This window comes from Lissotriton helveticus, chromosome 11 (assembly GCF_964261635.1).
Source record: "Lissotriton helveticus chromosome 11, aLisHel1.1, whole genome shotgun sequence".
NCBI classification, from domain to species: Eukaryota; Metazoa; Chordata; class Amphibia; order Caudata; family Salamandridae; genus Lissotriton; species Lissotriton helveticus.
Window position 1 is genome coordinate 1,194,576,870 of NC_136072.1, and position 14,525 is coordinate 1,194,591,394.

Genomic DNA, 14,525 nt, shown 5'->3' on the forward strand with positions numbered 1-14,525 from the left:
TACGTCAGTATTTCTGACGTATCTCTAAGCGCAAAAGTGGCGCATTGCTGGAGTGTGCCACAAAAGTGACGCAACTCCAGCAATGTGTCCTTTCACATGGGGCAAGCCACATGTGAAAGGGCCTGCGTCAGTCTTACGCCTGCTGTGAGGCAGGCGTAAGATATTGACACATTTGTGTCCTAGAAGTGGCGCAGTGAAATCTCATAGATTTCACTGCGTCACTTCTCTGACCCTTTCTTGCGTCAAAACGCCCCCCTTGTATACATTACACCTGGCGCAGGTATAATGTAGCGCAGGGGTTTACAAAGTGACGCATCTACCTAGATGCATTACTTTGTAAATATGGTGCAACAAGGCACATTTTTTACGCTGCTTGTGCGTCACAAAAAGTGACGCACCAGCGGTGTAAAAGCGACGCACGGCCTCATAAATGAGGCCCAAGATGTCTATCTCCTTTATCTTCTATTGTCTCTTATTTTCTATGAAATTCTTTCTTTCGTCCTTACATTGTTTCTTTTTTTAAATTAATTCTTTCGTCCTTACATTGTTCTTTAATTTCTTTCTTTCCTTTCTATTTTTTTATTATGTTTCCTTACTATTCTCTTTTTCTATTCTTTTCATGATGTTTCCTTATTATTCTCTTTGGTTCATTTGCTAATACTATGTGACATCGTACATATTGTTTCTATTATAAAAGAGGGAGATGTGTAGTGTCTGCTTCTCTCCTTCCTTGCTCATACACTGTTGTCACCTTACGGAATGTTTGCATTAATTGATGATGTATCAGAATGCTGGTTTCCCTGGCTCTGAGGAGTTGAGTTGGGAGCTGGGGGCTGAGCTGAAAGGAGCCTGCTCCTGGCGGGGTTCCTATTTATTATCTTTAATTACCACCTATGGACACACCACCTATGGACACACCACCTTGTACCATCTACTTAACCCCTTCCATGCTGATGACGGCCCCCAGCCGTCATGCACTTCGGGGCTCGTGTGCTGATGACGGCTGGGATCCGTCATAAACCCGCCCACTCTCGATTTTGCCGCACAGGCGCAGAATCGCGGCCGCATGGAAGGGGTTAAAATAAATATATACTTGAAACTACTTGAATCCTGATCATCCTTCACTGCACCGATTACTTCAGAGCCCAACTTACTTAAGCCTCAAATCGCCCTAAAAAACTTTTTGAGATTGTCAAACAGCAATCAGCAAGAGCACCTAATCACTTGCTGACAATTCACCCTCATGCGACGATCTGCCTATCTTCTTTTTGGAAAAAACTAAACTCATCAGTCTTGATTTTGAATCTAAGAGGGCCCAACTTACTTCATCTGAGAGTGCTGCTCATCCTGCCCTCTCTGAGAGTCTAAAGCTTCTTAGTATTAGCACCAAGAACATGGCCACCTGGAGCTCCTTCTCTCCTCCCAGTGAAAACGACATTGACAAAACTCTTCTGAGCATTAACCCCTCTAATCACTTCAGCGACCCATTGCCTCCGTCTGTCTTCAAAGAAATCAAGGCTGTCCTTATCCCCATCTGGACAAAGATTGTCAAAGCCTCCTTATCTCAAGGCAAGATCCCTGAATGTCTAAAAGCAGCTCAGGTTTAACCCATTTTAAAAAAAAACTGATGCGGACAGATCTGACCTCAACAACATTCGTCCCACCTCCAACATCCCTACACTGGCTAAGCTTCTTGAAAAATGCGTCCAATCGCAACACTGCTCGCACATTGAGACTTTCAATCTCTTGGATCAAAAAACAATCTGGGTTTAGGAGCGGTCATAGTACCGAATCTGCGCTCCTTCTCATCATGGAGGGCATCCTAAATATGTTAGACCATAACGAATCCTGCCAACTAATCCTTCTTGATCATCCCTCTGGGTCTACAACCTTTACACCGCGGTCAAACCACCGCAGTGCCATTACGACGCGTCTTTTACAACGCAAGTCGTTATCACGACTTGCGCTGGAGGGCGCTCTAGACTAAGGAATAGTAGATTTACTATTCCAACACCTTCCCTACTGTACGTAGGCTGGAGTTGGAATAGTAAATCCTACTATTTCTAAGTCCAGCACCCTACAGCGCAAGTCGTGGTAACGACTTGCGTTGTAAAAGCTGCATTGTGATGTAGCGCAATCATTTTGATCACCTTGTAACATCGTACATCCTTTCCTCTGCATTCGACAAGGTTAATTACGATATCCTCTTAGCCATTTTGGAACACAGGATGGGCTTCTCTGGTCGGGTACTGCAATGGTTTGAGTCCTTCCTTCACAATAGATCCCAAAGAGTCAAGGTGAACCATACCCTATCCCAACCATCTACAGTCTCCATGGGGGTCCCGCAAGGGTCCGCGCTCTCTCCCGTACTCTTTAATATTTTCCTGGAACCGCTGGTGAATGCTCTTAATTCTATTAACATTCTTTTTCATGGGTATGCAGATGACAAGCAACTTTACCTGAACATCAATTCTTCTGAAGACTTCATCTAACTCAATTCCTCCCTGATGATTACTCAAATCTGGCTAACTGAAAACCATCTCCTGCTCAACAACACCAAAACAGAATTCCTTCTCATATCCCCTCCTAAGCACACCCCCAAGATTGACCTCTGAATGAAACACCTCACTGCCTTCAGTTGCTCCCCTCTTATCATCGACTCAGCCAAATCTCTTGGAATCTCCCTAGGCTCGCACTTGAACATGAAGAAAAGCATTAGTATGATGTGCAAGGGCGCTAATTACCAAATGAGGCTTCTTGGAAACCTAAAACCATTCGTCTCTCAAGAGGACTTCAAGCAGGTGGTTCAAGTGCTTGTCCTGCCGAGACTAGACTACGGTAGTGCGACGCTGTGTGACCTCCCCAAACATAACTTGGCCCCGCTCAGGGCTTCGTTGAATGCAGCTGCCAGACTGATCCCTGATACAAAAAAGAACTGATCACATCTCCCCAGCCCTAAGATCTCTAAAGTGGTTACCCTACGAAGCAAGAATACAACTAAAGATTGCCTGTCTGATGCACAAAGCTCTCCACTTCAAAACCCCTGGTGACCTGCCTCAAAAACTAGAACTATCGGGGGTGGGAGGGGCGCAGACCATCAAGAAGTGCAAATTCCCTATGACTGAAACCTCAGACTTTTCACAAAAAGAGAACAAGGCTCTGAGCCTTCTTTGGCTCGGCACCGAGTATCTGGAACTCGCTCCCTCCGGAAATCCACAGAATTCCCTACATGGCTGCTTTCAAACTTGAAGTTACAACAATCCTAATGAACAGGTTCCTGCCTTAAATGACCATTGATCGTCTGCTTTCTACATGTTTTTTTTTTCTTTCTGGCCTAACAACTGTAGCCCCCAGTATTGTCTACCTTACCATACCAAGCAATGTTTGTGTGCATCCTTGTACATTTTTATTAGATCCTTATGTTATCCTCTCTTACTTCCTCTACATTGTTCCCTTTTAACCTTAGTCTCCCCTTCGATTATTGTGAAGCGCTCTGATACCCCTCGGGGTCTTGTTCGTGCTATACAAAACTTTTTAAATAAATAAGGGGCCGAACCACTGCCTTGTCAGATAAAAAAAAGTCCCAGTCTTGGTAGCAGTGAGGGGGGGAGGGGTGGACAAGTGCCCCCCGGGGCTGCAGAGCCACAGGCCTGCTTGGGCCCTTTCCAGAAAGTTCTGGTAAGTGCTCCGTTTCCCGCCCCTCCTCCGCGCACTTCAATTCACTTTAGAATTACAGATTCGGACGCGCCTCCCTCGTCCCCCGCGCAGAGAGGAGCCTGACAGGTCCGCGCCGAGAGGCGGCCGCTTCTCTCCAAGACATAAATTCAATTAAATGGAAAAGTCAAAGCTTTCAGTTTTTGTTTGAAATAATAGGATGCGCGAGCCAATAAAGTGCACGTCATACGGGAAATTTATGGGAAACTAATTTAACCACCGGGTGATGGAAGCGCGAGGGTTGCGCGGACCCGCGCGCGCCTCGGAATTGGGAACACCGAGAAAAGTGGTCGGGTTTGTTCAGCAGGCAATTTAGAGAGCAACTCAGCCCTGGTCGGAGGAAAATAGCTTCTTAGCGAGGCTGCATTGGGTATTGAGCTGCTGATTGTAGAGTGATAGAAGCAACGGAGAAGGCTCCGTCGCACCTGGTAATCAGTTTATTGATAACAAGACAGCTATGCCCCGCCCACTTCTAATAGTATTCGCGGGGATCCACAATCTGTGCTGGTCTGTATCTCAACACACCTGCCTGTGCTGGTCTGTATCTCTTCTCTACAGACCTATCTCTATGGTCTGTACCTCTACAGACCTGTCTATGTGGTGTATCTCTCTACATACCTGTCTCTATGGTCCATGGGCCTGTTTCACAGAACTAACTTAAGACAAAATCCTAAACGTACTACTATTTTGGTATTCACAGAAGGCACTTACTCATTTTGGTATTCACAGAAGTTAGGAGTCCTAACTTTATTACTCCTAAACTGAGAGAAATCCTAACTTTAAGACTTTTGGTATTCACAGAAGGCATTTAGGAGCCCTAAAGTTAGGAGTCCTAACTTCTGTGAATCGGGACCAATATCTCTACAGACTTGTCTGTGCTGGTCTGCATCTCTACAGGTATGTATGTGTGGTCTGCATCTCTACATACCTGTCTTTGCTGGTCTGTTTTTCTACACACCTGTCTGTGCTGGTCTGCATCTCTACAGACCTGTTTGTGTGGTCTGTATCTCCACAGACCTATCTCTATGGTCTGTACCTCTACTGTTATGTGTGGTCTGTGTCTCTACACATCTGTCTGTGCTGGTGTGTTTCTCTACACACCTGTCTGTGCTAATCTGCATCTCTACAGACCTGTTTGTGTGGTCTGTATCTCCACATACCTATCTTTATGGTCTGTACCTCTACAGGTCTGTGTGGTCTGTATCTCTACACACCTGTCTGTGCTGGTCTGCATCTCTACAGACCTGTCTTTGCTGGTCTGTTTCTCTACACACCTGTCTGTGCTGGTCTGCATCTCTACAGACCTGTTTGTGTGGTCTGTATCTCCACAGACCTATCTTTATGGTCTGTACCTCTACAGGTATGTGTGGTCTGTATCTCTACACACCTGTCTGTGCTGGTGTGTTTCTCTACACACCTGTCTGTGCTGGTCTGCATCTCTACAGATCTGTTTGTGTGGTCTGTATCTCCACAGACCTATCTCTATGGTCTGTATGTCTACTGTTATGTGTGGTCTGTGTCTCTACACATCTGTCTGTGCTGGTGTGTTTCTCTACACACCTGTCTGTGCTAATCTGCATCTCTACAGACCTGTTTGTGTGGTCTGTATCTCCACATACCTATCTTTATGGTCTGTACCTCTACAGGTATGTGTGGTCTGTATCTCTACACACCTGTCTGTGCTGGTCTGCATCTCTACAGACCTGTTTGTGTGGTCTGTATCTCCACAGACCTATCTCTATGGTCTGTACCTCTACTGTTATGTGTGGTCTGTGTCTCTACACACCTGTCTGTGCTGGTGTGTTTCTCTACACACCTGTGTCTATGGTCTGTACCTCTACAGACCTGTCCGTGTGGTCTGTATAACGGCAGACCTGTCTGAGTGGTCTGTATCTCTACAGGCCGGTCTGTGCTGGTCTGTTTTTCTACACACCTGTCTGTGCTAATCTGCATCTCTACAGACCTGTTTGTGTGGTCTGTATCTCCACATACCTATCTTTATGGTCTGTACCTCTACAGGTATGTGTGGTCTGTATCTCTACACACCTGTCTGTGCTGGTCTGCATCTCTACAGACCTGTCTTTGCTGGTCTGTTTCTCTACACACCTGTCTGTACTAATCTGCATCTCTACAGACCTGTTTGTGTGGTCTGTATCTCCACAGACCTATCTTTATGGTCTGTACCACTACAGGTATGTGTGGTCTGTATCTCTACACACCTGTCTGTGCTGGTGTGTTTCTCTACACACCTGTCTGTGCTGGTCTGCATCTCTACAGACCTGTTTGTGTGGTCTGTATCTCCACAGACCTATCTTTATGGTCTGTACCTCTACAGGTATGTGTGGTCTGTATCTCTACACACCTGTCTGTGCTGGTCTGCATCTCTACATACCTGTTTGTGTCGTCTGTATCTCCACATACCTATCTTTATGGTCTGTACCACTACAGGTATGTGTGGTCTGTGTCTCTACACATCTGTCTGTGCTGGTGTGTTTCTCTACTCACCTGTGTCTATGGTCTGTACCTCTACAGACCTGTCCGTGTGGTCTGTATAACGGCAGACCTGTCTGAGAGGTCTGTATCTCCAAAGGCCGGTCTGTGCTGGTCTGTATCTGTATCTGGTCTGTATCCCACCTGGGCTTGTCCCGAAGCGGTCGCTCACCCACGCTCCCACGCCTGCTGCCAACTTGCCTACCTAAGTGCTGCCTGCAACCCTGCTGGACCCGTGATCGAGCGCACTCCCTCAGCGCCTGGTATCGTTTCCGCTAAGCGCTATCAGTGCCCTGCCTGCGCTACATAGATTTTACCAGTTCACTTAGCCAGCCTGTTGGGGAATCTTAAATTGTAGAAGCTGCTTGCTTTTGGTGACGTTTGCGCTGCTCTGTGCCTGATAGTGCTTTTCAGTAGGATTGCATTGTGACTGCCGGTCCTCGGCTGTGCCCAGTTTCGTTTCTCCAGTTAAGAGGCCATTTTGTTGTTGTTGTTGGTCCACTCCCAGCCCGTAGCTCCCCCCCGCTCCTGCCTCCCAGCTGACCCTCCTGCCCACAAACAGAGTAAGACCGTCCCTCCTCCCCTCCTTGCGCTGTGACCACCTGGGCTTGTCCCGAAGCGGTCGCTCACCCACGCTCCCACGCCTGCTGCCAACTTGCCTACCTTAGTGCTGCCTGCTACCCTGCTGGACCCGTGATCGAGCGCACTCCCTCAGCGCCTGGTATCGTTTCCGCTAAGCGCTATCAGTGCCCTGCCTGCGCTACATTGATTTTACCAGTTCACTTAGCCAGCCTGTTGGGGAATCTTAAATTGTAGAAGCTGCTTGCTTTTGGTGACGTTTGCGCTGCTCTGTGCCTGATAGTGCTTTTCAGTAGGATTGCATTGTGACTGCCGGTCCTCGGCTGTGCCCAGTTTCGTTTCTCCAGTTAAGAGGCCATTTTGTTGTTGTTGTTGTTGTTGGTCCACTCCCAGCCCGTAGCTCCCCCCCGCTCCCGCCTCCCAGCTGACCCTCCCGCGCCCCTCCCCTTCCTCCATCCTCTTATGTCAGATGCCTTTGCGCGCAGCGTTCACGCGCTGCGGTCGCGCCGAAGGTGCGCCTAAGGTAAGCCCGTCTACGCCCGTCCGCGCCTGGACCGCGCCCAGCGCCAGACCCCCTGGTCCCCGCTTCACCCATCCTCCCCGCATTACTTACGACGCCTCCTCCCTCTTTGCACTCAACCCCGGGCGACTCACTAACTGCGCCTAAGCAGCACCAGGACACACCCATGGACCCTTCACCTGCCACTCCTGCAAATTCACCTGCGTCAAGTCCCAAACCAAATCCACAAACACCAAACAGAGAGCCAACACCAACCACCTCAAATGCATCCTTCTCAACACCCGCTTGGTTCACAAACACGCCATCGACCTTTGGAATCTACTCGACACCATTTCTCCGGACATCGCCTTCCTAACAGAAACCTGGATGAATGCCTCTTCAGCTCCAGACATCACCATAGCCATCCCGGACGGCTACAAGATCATCCGTAAGGACCGCCCCATCCAAACAGGAGGAGGCATCGCCAGGCCCGGACTGGCCGTTTTGGGCACCGGGCAATCCCCCGGTCGGCTGCAAGGGTGGGGGCCGGTTTTGGGCCCTGGGGGCCGTTTTTGTTGCAGAGCCGTTTTTGCAGCATAGCTGCAAAATCGGCCCTGTAACAAAATCGGCTGAAAAGCGGCCCTGGCAAAGTGCTCGCCCCCCTCCCGCCCGGAGGGCGGGGGGGCCGGCCGAGCACTTTGCCAGGGCCGGTTTTGGTTCCCAGTCCGGCCCTGGGCATCGCCATCGTCCACAAGAACACCATCCGCGTCTCAACCAGCTCAGATGACAACCTCGCTATCGCCGAACACCTTCACTTCCAAATCCACACCGACCCCAAGACAACACTTAGGGGCACCCTCCTCTACAGGCCACCAGGACCCCGTACAAAATTCAGCGAAGACATCACTGACTTTATCACCCCACACGCCCTCCCTTCGGAAGAATACATTCTACTTGGAGACCTCAATTTCCATCTGGAAAAGAGCAACGACAGTAACACCACCACCCTTCTGGACAACCTCGCCAATCTCGGACTCAAACAACTCGTTAACACCCCACACACTATGCAGGACACACACTCGACCCGATTTTCACTTCCAGCAAGCATATCTCCTTCACTCATACCACACCCCTCCACTGGACGGATCACAGCTGCATCCACTTTATTTACAATAAGACCTCGATCCACAACCACCCTCAACCAACTCTGCGAAGAAATTGGAACAAAATCACCATCGACCAGATCTCAACATCGCTTCTTCAAAAACCCCCTGCCTATTCAACAAACCCTAACCAAGCCGCCATTAACCTCACACAATGGTTAACCAAACCGCCGACAAATTAGCACCCTTGAAAAAACATCAAATTAAGCAAGGAAGCAAGAACGCCCCCTGGTTCAACGATGACCTTAAGAAATCCAAGAAGCTATGTCGTTCCCTTGAGAAAACTTGGAAAACAGACCCAAACACCATCACCCAAGCCGCCTTCAAAAACGCCACCCGCAAACACCACCAACTAATCCGGACAGCCAAGAAATCACCACTCAAAGACCGACTAGACAACAACGCCCACAACAGCAAGGAACTTTTCAACATCATCAAAGAATTCACCAACCCCACCGCCAGCTCTAACGACATCACCCCCTCTCAAGTCCTCTGCGACTCCCTTGCCTCATTCTTTCATGACAAAATCGCCTACATCCATAACAGCTTTGACAACCAACCTGTAAACCAGTCCACCCCACTCACCTCCGAACCGTTACCTCCTCCGAATATCCTTTTCGAATGGAACCCAATCACCACAGAAGAGACCATTCGCCTGATGAACTCCATCCACTCAGGATCCCCTACAGACCCATGTCCCCATCACATCTTCAACAAAGCAGACTCCATTATCGCACCACATCTCCGAGACGTCATCAACTACTCCCTTAACTCCACCACATTCCCAGAAAGCTGGAAACACGCCGAACTCAGCGCCCTTCTGAAGAAACCCACAGCTGACCCCACCGAACTCAAAAACTACCGCCCCATCTCGCTCCTCCCATTCCCTGCCAAAGTCATTGAGAAAGCCATTAACCATCAGCTCGCCACCTTCCTCGAAACCAACAAATCACTCGACTCCTCACAGTCTGGCTTCCGTGCCAAACACAGCACCGAGACCGCCCTCATCGCAGCAACAGCCGACATTCGAACACTACTGGACAACGGAGACACAGTCGCCCTTATCCTCCTCGACCTCTCCGCAGCCTTCGACACAGTCTGCCATAGCACCCTGATACAACGCCTCAGTAACATCGGAATTCAAGGAAAAGCATTAGACTGGATCCTTTCGTTCCTCGCTGGAAGAACTCAGAGAGTCCGCCTCCCCCCTTTTAAGTCAGAGGCCACCGAAGTCATCTGCGGCGTCCCGCAAGGATCATCTCTCAGCCCCACCCTCTTCAACGTCTACATGAGCCCCCTCGCAACCATCGCACGTCAACACAACCTCAACATCATCTCCTACGCTGATGACACTCAACTGATCCTCTCACTCACCAGAGACCCTAACACCGCCAAAACCAACCTACACGAAGGGATGAAAGAAGTAGCCGAGTGGATGAAGCACAGCCATCTGAAACTGAACTCGGACAAAACGGAAGTCCTCATCTTAGGCTCATCCCCTTCCGCCTGGGACGACTCTTGGTGGCCAACGGCCCTAGGAAAAGCCCCCATACCGACGGACCACGCACGGAACCTGGGCATCATCCTGGACTCCTCACTCTCGATGACCAAACAAGTCAACGCCGTCTCATCTTCATGCTTCAACATCCTACGGATGCTCAAAAAAACATTTCACTGGATCCCCACCGAAACAAGAAAAACGGTCACCCACGCACTGGTTACAAGCCGTCTGGACTACGGAAACACCCTTTACGCCGGCTCCACAGCGAAACTACAGAAAAAACTCCAACGCATCCAAAATGCTTCAGCCAGACTCATACTAGACATCCCCCGCACAGACCACATCTCCGCTCACCTGAGGGACCTTCACTGGCTCCCCGTCAACAAGAGAATAACGTTCCGTCTCCTCACCCATGCACACAAAGCCCTATATGAACTTGGACCTGATTGTCTCAACTCTCGCCTTTCCTTTTACACCCCCACCCGCCAGCTGCGTTCGTCCAACCAAGCCCTCACCGCTGTTCCGCGCATCCACAAATCCACCATGGGAGGAAGATCCTTCTCCTACTTAGCGGCCAAGACCTGGAATTCCCTTCCCATCCACCTCCGCCTTACTCAAAACCACCTAGCCTTCAGAAAACAACTTAAAACATGGATATTCGACAAGTAAACCTCCCCCCCCTTCCTCAAGCGCCTTGAGACCCTCTGGGTATGTAGTGCGCTATATAAATTCTGACTTGACTTGACTTGACAGGCTTGTCTCTGTGGTCTGCATCATGGCAGACCTTTGTCTGTGGTCTGTACCACAGACCTCAGTATTTTGACCTCTGAAAAGATTCTATGACTCTCACGGTCAATGAGAGGTTCCCAGAGACTCTCATCTTTCTGGACTGAAATAGAGAGATTGAGTCAGTCAGGCATTGCTCCAATAGATGATTGCACCCTAGATCAGCTGGGCTTCACGAGAACTGCCAGACTAGCCAGTGTCCTGATCTCCACTGACCCGGTCATCCTCTCCAACACTGATGCCAGGTCCAGCCCAGGCCTCAACTCTTAGGGTCTGAAACTGGACTGTGTTCTGCCTTTGAGGCCACAAGGGAGTCTCCTAAGCATGTGTGTGGAGGAGTTACTGTGCTTTGGAATGAAGGCCACACGCTGTGTGATAATTAGGCCTGGGCGGAGTTTGCAAAGTTCCGCGCTCAAAAAAGTTCTGCAAGCGGCAGAGTGCATTACGTCGTACAATTTGCGGTGACTTTTAGCTCCTGTGTTTGACCTGTGCTGGAACGTCAGCGCGAACGACGCCCTGTGCAGCGCAAGAGGGCGCTGCTTCTTTCTGCTGCTCGAGGAGAAGCGGCAGCTTCCTCAACGCGAACGGACAGTTTCTCAACGCAGGTGGTTGTGACCATCCGCGACCGTACACATTGAGAGATCTCACTGGGAGGTGGTCTAGCGATGCATTTTCCTCACTCGCACTCGCCAACTTAACACAGCGTGCTTCGGAGTGCGGAAAACTCCGCTAAACGGAGCTGAGTCACTGCCCAGGCCTAGTGATAATCTGTACAGGTTGACGAAATGTTAAATTCCGCATGCGGAAGTGGCGGAATTTGGCGACTCTGCTTCGCTCTTGTAACATAGAGTTCTGGCCAAATGATGCCAATCACTGAGTAGTGGGGTGGGTGAAACTGGCAGAGTTTCACTCCGCGGATTTCCACAGAGTTACATTAATACTCTATAAGATTCAGCAGAGTTCTGCCAATGGGCAGAAATGTTAATGCTGCAATGCTCGCGCTGCAATTTAGCAGCAGTAGCACTCAAAATACAGCGCGAGCGGCACAAATCTCTTCAAGCAGCCCTCTGACTACGATCGCTATGATAGAAAACGGCACAAGGGGACGCCATATTTCATTTGAATTTCTGGTGTCTTGCACGGACAAATTCCACCATGTTGTGATTGGTGGAATTTGGTTGGAACTCAGTAGCCAAACTTTGCTAATTCCGCAGGTGGAATAAAACATTCGGCCCACCCCTAGTTTTATTTCAAGCTAGGTTGCATCTGGAATGTACTTGAGAGACCCAGAGGAAGCCGCCCTCCCCTGCAGGACATAGAATGTGATGCTACCTCTTACCTGGTTGGCTAGTGCCTGAAATCATCACTTGTTACAGCCTCCTGATTGGTTGTGCGCTCTGGCACAAATGCCATGAGAAATCACGACAAACTACATCTCAACTGAAGTGGTCTGAAGAGTTACCCCTTGGCCACGACCAGTAGATTCTGAGGAAAGGTAGGCATAATTTGCTTAGTACAGTGTATATACATGTAATTACCTACAAAATCTGTAACATTATGCATGAATTACGCAATATATGTAATTTAGAATTTAGTCTTAAATCTTTGTGCAAAAATGCCACTTCGCATTCAAAATGTGCTTTCACGTTAGGATCTTTTCCCCTCAAATTACTCTTAATTACACGAAGAGGAATCATTGTGTAATTATCAGTAATTACACATCAAAGAGTAACGCAGAATTAACAAAATTATTCCAATTACTCTGGTGTAATTCAAATTCTACCCATGCCTAATTCTGAGGTATTGCTCCAAGTAGGCCTGGTTCTCTGGAGGCACCCTAGAGACAAAACCTTGACCAGTGGAAGTAAGGTAAATTAAATGTCTTCCAAAACACTTTGACACTGATTTGACTTCATCTACGCTTGGGTTGTTTTAAAGAAATACCCGTAGAAAGAGTTGATATTGGTAGCAAGAAATAAGAGCAACTCTATCAGGGGGGGGGACATTTAAACATTACCTTCTGTGTCTTCTCTTTAGAATTCCACAGGGGACTTTTCATAAATAAGTTATCAAAAAGGAAACGGACACTAGTTACACCTTATGGCCATTGGCATAAGCAATACAGGTCAGAGTAGCCTAAAAAAACTCTAAGTAATGGTTGGAGAAGGTGCGGTATATCTGATTCATCCGCCCCACATTAGAGTTGTGGCAGTTATCATAGGCTACTCCGAAGTAGTGAATTTGCCGGCCTCACCCGAGGCGCCTCTGGTCTAGGGTGCAGTGTCCAGAGAATTCAGCCAGTTCTTGAGGCTGAAGCGAAATTGCAGCAGAAATGAAGATTACCTGACTCAAGCACAAGATCTAAGTCATAAGCTGCTACAAAGGAACTACACCGCCAAAACAGTGAAGTACTGTAAAAAAAGAGCAAGCAATCAACCCAGGGAGTGCCTCTTACAGAGTTATCCCAAGACACAAATACAAGATCTGACCACATGTGTCACCACCTTTTGCCCACAAACATATGAGGTAAACAAAATGATCAAAAAAAACTGGCATATCTTGAATACTGGAGCCTTCAACTGGCCCAAGCCTAGATTTGCAAATCGCAGAACCAAGAACATCAAGGACGTTCTGGTCCATACTCGCCCAGTGAAGAAACTACAACATGTAACCACGAGAAGTGTTACCATGAACCCCGTGACTGGCCATTATCCCTGTGGCTCTTGTGTAGCCTGCAAAACGACTACAGTATCAAAAACGTTGCAGCTGACGGACACACTGGTATGGACACAGCGCCAGCATACGAATTGCAACTCCACACATGTCATCTACATGATCAGTTGCCCATGCAACAAGAAATATATCGGGATGACTTGTCGCAAAATTAAGCTCAGGATTGGTGAGCATAAAAGTAACATCAGGCTGAAGAAAAACACCACCAAACTCTGCGCCCACTTTGTAGAGACAGGCCACTCCTGCGAAGAGCTCCACTGGACAGTACTCGAAATGCTTGCAGAAAAAAACAGTAACTGTGAACGCAGGTTGTTTGAAAAAGAACAAAGGTGGGTGGACCGCCTTAAAACATGCGACCAGGGGCTGAACGATGCCATCCCTTGGCACCGATTTGCCAACTGACCCTCTTGGAAAACATAAGAGTGTAACCCTGTATCTCTATGAACCATAATAAGACTATACGTAACTGTGTATTCCTTTGGTGCTTGTCTCATATCTGCCCTATTCCATATTTAAAACGCTAATTGAGCCCATACGAACATTCTCTTCAGTCTTAATGCCTGAGATGGACTAATAAAGTTAGCTAGACGCTGTTGAAAAAAATAAAGAAGAAAGAAACACGTCACGTTTTCACGGCTGCCAATGGCCCTTTAAAGATCAGGGCTCACAACCTGAGCTACACCCCGGGGGCAGAGCCAGCACAAGGCAGGAATTCTCCAAACACGCGGGTAATGGCGCCGGCACCCTTTGAGCTCCTGCAACTCCGGTAAGATGCACGCTTTTAAGTAGCCTAATGGAATCTCCTTTGCAAACAGCTCTGTGCTTGACCCTGCAAGCGAGACCCTGGCGAAGCAGGAGTGCTCTTGGTTTCAGGTAGGCGATTAACTTTTGCTGCATATCCCTACTTAACGTTTGTTGCATATCCCTACTTATTGTTGAAAAGCTAAATATGTTTGCCAGCACCTTTTGACCTCCCACTTTAACAAACGCCGGAGCATATTTGTAAAAAACGCTCGGATGTATTTAATCTGAACGAGCGACTGTGGAACAAATTTCTTTC

General features: G+C 48.4%; 1 protein-coding gene across 1 annotated transcript in view; it reads right to left on the reverse strand.

The window, feature by feature from the left end:
• The window catches only part of TMEM132C (transmembrane protein 132C), a 1,063,202-nt gene that overhangs the window by 604,035 nt on the left and 444,642 nt on the right, over positions 1-14,525 (reverse strand). The gene's annotated exons all lie outside the window — the stretch shown is intronic.